At 62.3% G+C, this 5528-nt stretch overlaps 1 pseudogene; it reads left to right on the top strand.

The window, feature by feature from the left end:
- LOC143171627 (polyunsaturated fatty acid lipoxygenase ALOX15B-like) lies at positions 1-4434 on the top strand (annotated as a pseudogene).
- The last annotated feature ends 1094 nt before the right edge of the window (positions 4435-5528 follow it).

Raw genomic sequence — 5528 nt, 5'->3', positions numbered from 1 at the left:
ATGGCCGTCTACAAGGTGAAGGTGGCAACGGGTGACATCCTCGAAGGTGGGACCAACAACGCCATCTCCATCACCTTGGTGGGCAGCCGTGGTGAGAGGCACCGGATGGCGCCTGGTTCAGTCAACTACTGGTTCCTGCCGAGGACAGTGAGCGCAGGGATGGGGACACGAGTGGAGGCATGGGCATGCCGGGGGCCCCGGCATGGGTTTTACTGGAGAGGGTAAGAAAAGGGATGGGTCTTCACCAAGGTTTGGGGGGATGGTGGGAAGTGGTCCTGGGGGGATGAAGGAAGGGCTCATGGGGGGATGGAGGAAAGTGGTCTTGGGGGGGGATGGAGGAAAAGGGTTTGGTGGGGGGGGAGAATAGAGGAAAGGGGTCCTGGGGACATGGAGGGAAGGATCCTGGGGGATGGAGCGAGGGGGTGGGGGTGGGGGGGGATGGAGGAAAAGGATCTTTGGGGGGGATGAAAGAAAGTGGTCTTGGGGGGTGTGGGGTGGAGGAAAAGGATCCTGGGGGGATGGTGGGAAGTGGTCTTGGGGGGGGGATTTAGGAAAAGGATCTTGCGGGGATGATGGAGGAGGGGTCCTGGGGGATGGTGGAAAGGGGTCCTGGGGGGATGGAGGAAGAGGATCTTTGGGGGATGCCCTGAAGCCCCCTTCACTGGTGGGGAATGCCCGTATCCCCCAGTGCCATGCCAGGGCAGCTGCCCTCCCACCCCAAGCCATTTCCCGCCCACCCCCCACCAGGAGAAGGACATGACCATGCGCTGCGAGCAGGACTTGGGTCGCATCGTCCTCATCCGCCTGCACAAGTGGCGGCTCTTCTTGGAGGATGCCTGGTTCTGCAGGGACATCCGCGTGATGGGCCCTGACGGCACCCTCTACCGCTTCCCCTGCTACCAGTGGCTGGAGGGGGTTACCACGGTGGAGGTCTGGGAGAGCTCGGGTAGGACTCATCCCACCCCCACCCTCCTCTGTTAGCCAGGGGTCCGACCTTGACTCCTCTCTCTTCCTTTCCAGGGAAAAAGCTGGTGGATGATGAGATGGAGATCCTCAAGGAGCATCGGCAGCAGGAGCTGAAGGCACGGCAGGAGGCTTACCAGTGAGAGCAGGGACATAAGGATGGAGGCCCACCATGGCCAGGGTGGCCTGGCCAGCAGTGACGCTGACGTATGTCCCCCTGTCCCACCCGCAGGTGGAAGAGCTTCACCAAGGGCTGGCCCCGTTGCCTCAATGTGGGCTCCATCCTCGAGCTGGACTCCAATGTTCAGTTCTCCTGCGTGAGGGCCACCACCTTCACTGGTGTCCTCATCTTCCAGTAAGCAACACCCCAAGGTTGGGGAGGACCTGGATGATGGGAGTGAGGAGCATCGCCAGTGCCACCCTGTCCCGGGAGGCTGGTGGTGGGGGGCCAGGGAAGGAATGGTGGTTGCTGAGGTCCACCTCTGTCCCGTAGAGGGACCTTTCACCTTCTGGCAGGGTTCCTCTTGAGACCCACCTTCTGGAAGAGCCTGGATGAGATGTGCAGCATTTTCTCCTGGACGCGGGGCAGGGAGATTGGTGGGTGCCTTGTGCGTCTTCCCCCGCCACCCAGGGCTTCCCAGGAAGTCCCTGGCTTGACATGGAGGGTGGGCAGTTCAGTGCTGATGTCCAGCCACCCCCTCAGTCCCCGAGTACATGGCCAGGCACTGGCGAGAAGATGACTTCTTCAGTTACCAGTTCTTCAATGGCAACAACCCCATCACCATTCAGCACTGCGTGATGCTGCCGGCCAAATTCTTGGTGACGCTGGAGATGGTGGCCGGTTCTTTGGGTGGTGGCACCAACCTGGGCAAGGAGGTGCAAGAGGGTCAGATCTTCATCGTTGGACTATGAGGTGCTGGAAGGCATTGCGGCCAGCACCATCCACAGGCGCTGGCAGCACGTCGCCACCCTGCTCTGCCTGCTGCACCAGGGTGCCGACGGGCTCCTACGTCCCATCGCCATCCAGGTAGGGACGTCCCACCCCAAACCAGTGGACAACCCCACCGTGGTGGTGGAGAGGAGATGGTCCCACCATGTGGTTTGTGTCCCACAGCTCAGCCAAACTCCGGGACCCACCAGCCCCATCTTCTTACAAAGCAATGCCAAGTGGGACTGGCTGTTGGCCAAGACCTGGCGCAACGCCGACTTCTACAGCCACCAGCTCCTCACCAACCCCTTGAGGACCCACCTCTTTGGGGAGGTCTTCGCCATCGCCACCCTATGCCAACTGCCCACCTGTCACCCCCTCTTCAAGGTAAGGTCCCACCTTAGCACCACCCAGTGCCCCCCGCCCCCATCTGACCGCAGTGCCCCCCCCCCCACACACCCACCCCAGCTCCTTAGGAGGTCCCCAGTCGTCTCCAACCTCCTGGTTTCCACCACCAGCTCCTCGTCCCCCACTTCCACTTCAACACGTTGGCCCAGAGCGTCCTCATCAACCCTGGTGGCATCATTGACAAGGTGAGCACTGGGAGCACTGGGATGTACTGGGATGTACTGGGAGTGCTGGGGGGCACTGGGGGAGCACAGAAGGCCCTGGGGGACACTAGAGAACATGGAGGGATGGAGGGCTGGGGAGCACTGGGGACAGAGGGGTATACTGGGAATACTGGGGAGGCACTGGGGGCACTAGCAAGCATGAATTGGGGGGGCTGGGGGGTTAATGGGAGCACTTAGGGGGGGCATACTGGGGGCACTGGGGGGAGTACTTGGAGTACTCGTGCCCTGGAAGCACTCGGGACCACTGGCTTATACTGGGAGCACTGGGGGACACTGGGGAGCACAGAGGGCCCTGGGGGACACTAGAGAGCATGGGGCGAGGGGGCTGGGGAGCACTGGGGACAGTGGCATAGACTGGGAGCACCGAGGAGCCATGGGGCAGCTGGGGGTTGGAAGGGGGGAAAGGCACCTTCTGCCCTGAGCACCCATGGGTGACCCCTCCCCACCAGGGCTCGGGGGTTACCTGCAAGGGGATGCTGCTGATCATCCAGCAGGGCTTGGAGAAGGCCACCTACACCTCCCTCTGCCTCCCTGATGACATGTGGCACTGCGGCGTGGCGCACCTCCCCAGCTACCGGGATGACGCAATGAGCCTCTGGGAAGCCATCGAGAGATGGGACAAGGGATTAGGTGGCAGCTGGTGGTGGTCCCATGGGTGCTCCATGACCTCATGGTCACCTCACCCCATGGTAGCTTCATCTCCTTGGGCAGGACCTCCTCGGGTACTGCATCCCCACACCCATGGGTCCCATGGGGTGTCCCCAGGGGTGGTGGGGGGACAAGGACAGGTCCCTGATGCTCTTTGCTGTCCCCCCACCCAACCCCAGGTATCCCCTCCTCACTGCGGACGGTGGCGGAGCTCAGCAAGTTCCTCACCATGGCGGTGTTCACCTGCTCGGCACAGCACGCAGCCGTCAACAATGGGCAGGTGGGACAGGGGACCTCTGACCCCTCTGCACCCAAAAGATGTCCCCAACTGTCCCCGTCCCATGCTGGAGAGATGTTCCCCTCTGTGCGCAGGAGGGATGTCCCCATCCTGAGCCAGGGGAGGTGTCCGTGTTCCCACCTCTCTTCGTGCTTGAGGGATGTCCCCATCCATCCTGGAGGGACATCCCCACCCCAGCTCAGGAGAAGCTCCATGCCAGAAGTATGTCCCCATCCATTCCCCCCTCCATGCCAGAGGGATGTCCCCAGCCCACCGCATGAGAATGTCCCCATCCCACCTGTCCCCATGCCAGAGGGATGTCCCCCACCTCAGGAGAACGTCCCCATCTAACCCATCCCCATTCCAGAGGGGTGTCCTCTGCTGACAGTGGCCTCTCACCCTGCAGTGTGACCTGGGCGCCTTCCTCCCCAGCGCCCCGTCCTCCATGCGCCACCCGCCACCGGCAGAGAAGGGCAAGGCCTTCCTCCAACACTTCCTCACCACCGTCCCTGAGGTGGACACCACCACCAACATCCTGGTGGTCCTCATCCTCCTCAGCTCATGCCTCAGTGACGTGGTGAGTCTGGCCCCACCATCACCATGCCCTCCCCAAAACGGCAGCTCTGTGGGGCTGAGGAATCCCAGGAGATTCCCCACAAGGGCATGGGTGCACATCACCACCTTGGGTATCCCCAAGCCCAGGGTGGTGGCCACCATCGCTCTACAGTTACCACGGGGCCAGAGACCTCCAGATGGCTTGAGACACCTCAGTCAAGTGCTTGAACCTGATGGGTCCCCATCCCTGTCTCCCAGATACTCCTGGGACAGTACCTGGAGGAGCGGTTCACAGAGGTGGAACCCCACTGGCTCAGGGCCTTCCAAGGGCAGCTGGAGGAGATCCGGGACCGCATCGAGGAGAGGAACCACTGGGCCAAGCTGAGATACAACTACATGAACCCCCTGAAGACCGAGAACAGCATCTCCGAGTGCCCCCGCACCCCCAGAACCCCACACCTGGCCACCCCCAGCACCCATCACCTGCGCACCCAGCACACCCACCACCCAGCACCTGGATGCCCCCAGCACCCACCAGCCCCTCAGCACCCAGCACCCCCTGCCCTGCTTCTCACCCCCAGCCCCTCAATAAATGCCAGCTGTCAATCAAACCCTCTCTGATGGGGGGCGGCTGAAAACCTGAGGACCCCCCCCAACACCTCCCCAGAGGCCCCCACCCAGAGAGGGAGTTGGGGGGGCAACTGGGAGACATGATGGGGTGCCCAGTGCTCCCACTGCCCCTCAGTGCTCCCCAGTCTTCCCGGTGCTCCCAGTGCCCCCAGTGTTCCCCAGTTTCCCCCCTGCTCCCAGTGCCCCCCACTGCTCCCCAGTGCTCCCAGTACCCCTCAGTGTACCCCACTCTCCCCAGTGCTCCCAGTGCCCCTCGCGGCTCCCCTGTGCTCCTCAGTCCCCCCATTGCCCCTCAGTGCTCCCCAGTCTCCCCAGCGCTCCCAGTGCCCCTCACTCTCCCCAGTGCCCCCCAGCACTCCCCAGTGCTCCCAGTGTCCCCCGTGCTCTCCAGTCTCCCCAGTGCCCCTCAGTGTTCCCAGAACTCCTCCCAGGCATCTCCAGAAGCATTTTGGTTTCTTCTGGAGACTGGGGAATTCCCTGGCAGCGGCCCCCAACTCTTCTGACGTAACTACTGGGACAGCAGTGTGTGTGTTGGGGGAAAGTCCACGCCCAGTAGCTCCGTGGGAATTCTCCCAGGCATCCCCAGGGGTGTGTTGGCCTCCTCTGGAGACAGGTGAAGCCCTGGGGAGCAGCCCTAGACCCCTGCAAGGCAGCTACCCAAGGCGTTTTATCCGTGTTGGGAGAAGGACCATGCTCCACAGCTCCTTCGGACTCCTCCCAGGCAGTTTAGGAATGTTCTGGCCTCCCCTGGAGACAGCTGAATTTTGCAGGTAGCACTCCAGGGAAGCCACCCGAGGAGTTTTGTGTATGTTGGAGGCATGTCCATGCTCTGTCCCTTGCTGGGACTCCTCCCAGGCAGCTTGGGAGTGTTTTGTCCTTCCCTGGAGATGGCTGA

The sequence above is a fragment of the Aptenodytes patagonicus genome, chromosome 29, assembly GCF_965638725.1.
Source record: "Aptenodytes patagonicus chromosome 29, bAptPat1.pri.cur, whole genome shotgun sequence".
Taxonomy (NCBI): domain Eukaryota; kingdom Metazoa; phylum Chordata; class Aves; order Sphenisciformes; family Spheniscidae; genus Aptenodytes; species Aptenodytes patagonicus.
This window is presented reverse-complemented; position numbering and strand designations above follow the sequence as displayed.